Below are 3,823 nucleotides of genomic sequence, written 5' to 3' on the forward strand. Positions count from 1 at the left end.
ATTACATCTAGCATGCAATACAGAGAAATTATTATGCTTGTTTTTATTTATATAAGTGGTGACGTATTTACGCATGCTGATTTTTGCTATAGCATTTTAATCCATGCAACCTTTAAGCAAGTAAGAGTTAATAAATGTAATCTATATGATAGGTCTTTGTAGATGATTCAGAAAGAATACGGTGTGAATTATTTCACGCAGGCGTGAAGAAATCCGGCGACATCATTTCCCCGACGAACAGCCGCAAGCATCTCCTCGACCGCATGGACGTGGTGAACGAACATGGCCGCCGCGACGTCAACCGCAACAACAACCGCGGTGACGGCGACGTCAACTCCTCCTCACCAAGGTTGCTATCCAGGCTATTCTCCCCAGCAAAACCCGCCAAGGTACTGAGAGTCAAGAAGCTCACGGCCGTGCAGATAGCCGACCTGGTCGGAATCATCGAGACCTATCACCCGACTAGCGTCATGATGCGTCGCAACAAAAAGATCGAGAGTTTTGACTCTGCCACGGCACTCGACCTGCTGAACGCTGCTACACCCACGAATGCTCCCAACAAAGTGTTGCTCCTGCCACCATCCGAGCTGCCACAGTCTGTGTTAGCTAAGGACAAGGCCCGCGTCACGGCAGAAGTCAAAGAATTTTCCGAAGCCCTAACACGCGACATGCTGCAGCATCTGTCCGCAGCCAGCGAAGATCAGAAAAAGGACGGAGCGAGCAAGGCAGAGGAGTGGGCCAAGAGAATCGTCAACATGCTGAATGGCATCCAGGTGCCGCGCAGACAGGAAGAGGAGGAGAAGTCAAACAAGGCAGACGATTTAATCGCAGAGCTCGCTGATGCCATTGCAGAGCAGCAGAGAAGGTCAACAGCCGAGGAAGCTAATGCGACCGAAAACCAAACCGATGCGGTTACCACCACCGACGCAGCATCTGCCCTGCCGCAGCTTCTCAAGCGCGAATCCTGCATCCGTAGAGAAAGCAGCATCCTCACAGTCCGCAGGAAGGCCGAGAGCCAACTTGACGTGCAGACGATCAGAGTCACTAACAAGCTGCAGAAGAAGCTGAAGCTGGCAGCATCAGTACCAGCTGGCGTTGGCATCTCACAGTCACCCTCGAGTGCCGGCATCGACAATGCAGCAACGCGCCCCGCTGCCGTGATGGAGGAGTTACAGAGATTCGTCGGTGACGTGGTGAACGATGACGTGCACACCTTTGCTCGCTCTCTCGTCTCCATCATGACTGAGGTCCTCACACGGCAGCTCACACCTAAGGATGTGAGAGCTCAAACCCTGGGTGCCGCAATAAAGGGAATCTTCAGCAAGACTTCGCTCAAGAAATCAACGAGCAAGACTCATAGATCAGAGGCTCCCGGTCCGTGTCCCCTCTTCACCTCAGACATCTTATTCGGGAGAGAGGTCGCAAAGCATGTGAGCTCATGCATCATGAAGAAGAAGTCAACATCCACCCTGATCGAGCAGGATGTGAAGGTCCGAGCACTTGCTTCCTCCTACGTGCAGGCCATAGTTGACCGCTGCGTGGAAAAGATGGCCAAGGAAAAAGACGAGAACGCTGCAAGCACCGGTGAGGACATAAACACCACATCAGGCGAAGGTATGCAGCTGGAGTCCCTGTATCTGTCTGGCAAGGTAGCAAACGCAGGAGCAAACATGGCCACCAATGACGAGCAGCTGTGGAGCTTCTGCTCGGCCTATATCAACACGATCCTGCAGCGATGCCTGCTGAGCAATGATGGAGACGTACCGAGGCAGGAGGCTGCCAGCATAGCAGCATCTGCCGGCGGGAAACAGCAGAATAAAGGTCAGCATTTCCAGGCCGAGCGTGAGGGAAACGTGGAGGGCTTCAGACGTGGAGAAGACGACCACACAAGCAGCGATGATGACGCAGCTGATGGCAACAACAGGCAGCAACGAGGTCATGATGAGAACACCATCCCCGCGGCATCGACAGCAGCGCCACCTCACGTCGTCATTCAGATAGAGGATGACGAGGATGACAGCCAGAATGATGCCGATAGCGAATATTCAGGATCTCTCCCAGCCGTGGTTGGTAAGCTGATGAACGTGCTGCTGGTGCTCACCACTGCCGCAGCTCTCTCGTTCTCTCTCGTCTACGGCATCGGCTTGGATGACAAGGCAGGACTGCTTGTGATCGCAGGACTCGGATTCGGTTTACTTCAGCAGGTTTTCCTACACGAGCCGCTGAAGATACTGACACTCTTGTGCTTCCGTAGCAAGGCCTAATCATAAACTCCTCATGCGCGGACAAAGTATGGGCAGATGCAACGTTTTCCGATATCTGCTTAATTTATCTCCTCTATATGTGTTAGATCCAGTCTCATGCTTCTCTGGCAAAGTCTCCTCGTAAACTCCTCATGCACCTATAAAGAATTTTATCATCTAGCAGATCCAATGCCCTTGGTTATCTGGTATGACCTTCTCTGTTTGGTAATGTCATGACGCGACGCTTTCGATGGCGTTTAGAAATGTTAACTCTGGAAGCACAAGATTAATTTTGTATTTTACAGATATAAATCTCTTTAATAGATTGCAGCTGATTTTATTCAACAATGTACTACAAAACAAAAATCATGAATGTGGAAAGATAAAATCGTTCTAGTTTGGAATCGTGTCTGAACAGTAAAATTCTAAAATTCGCCTTTGATATAGCACTATATATTCATGTTCAAGACAATGCTCAACGGGCAGTATAATTATGTAAACGCCAGAAATACACAATAACCTTAATCGTGATAGTTTAAATTCCGGTTATATACTCACTACACGGACTGGTCACCAGGTTCTCACAGGGATTTTTTACGATGGACAGTTTTACGTAATCCGTCTGCTGCCACAATTACGTTATACATAAATGTCAAGAGTACATAATGGGAGAGTACATAAGAGTACATAAGAGTACATACATCTCCCATTATGTACTCTGGATAAATATATATATATATATTGGCTCATATAGGCCTTGTTCTATATCTACCTATGACAATCAAGTTTCATAATTTCATTTAATTTGTTACCATGTACTATATATTGATCATGACTTCAGTAAACGTTTAAAATCAATATAATAATATTGCCTTGTATATTTGTTCGTTTTCTTATGTTTTGTTGCACACTCGCATGCAGGCGCAATATTTCCGATAGATTTCGTCAAGAGTGAATTCATGGTTCAGCTTGCTTACGAACACTGGCACTTGGAGCGTTTCAATAAAATATAATGCTAAATAAATACGAAATCTATTTACTACCAAAGTCTCAATGTTTCTCTACTCGCCTTCACCAAGTATTATTGGCGACAAGCCGTGCTGCAAATGCTCCAGCCACAGTAAAGACGCCCACCGAACGCACGCTGCTGCGCTGCAGCTGCACGCTATGCACACTTACACATAAATATAGAGTATCTACCTCTATAGCTATTTCTATATTTATTTAGCATTATGTTTTATTGAAATACTGCAAGTGCCTGTGCTTACGAACTCCTACAAGCCTGAAACTACTCAGTTAAGAACGAACATTACCAGAAATTAAATTGTCGCACACAACAGCGGAACATATTTCACATGTTCTACACTGCAATCCGCAGTATTGATCTGGCTATGTTGTGATTAAGGTACATCATGCGAGTGTTGTGTCATTTGAATGTAGGATCTTGAAAAGCTCGATCGAGAGAGAGAGAGAGAGAGAGAGAGAGAGAGAGAGAGAGAGAGAGAGAGAGAGAGAGAGAGAGAGAGAGAGAGAGAGAGAGAGAGAGAGAGAGAGAGAGAGAGAGAGAGAGAGAGAGAGAG

The sequence above is a fragment of the Priapulus caudatus genome, unplaced genomic scaffold, assembly GCF_000485595.1.
Source record: "Priapulus caudatus unplaced genomic scaffold, Priapulus_caudatus-5.0.1 Scaffold416, whole genome shotgun sequence".
Taxonomy (NCBI): domain Eukaryota; kingdom Metazoa; phylum Priapulida; class Priapulimorpha; order Priapulimorphida; family Priapulidae; genus Priapulus; species Priapulus caudatus.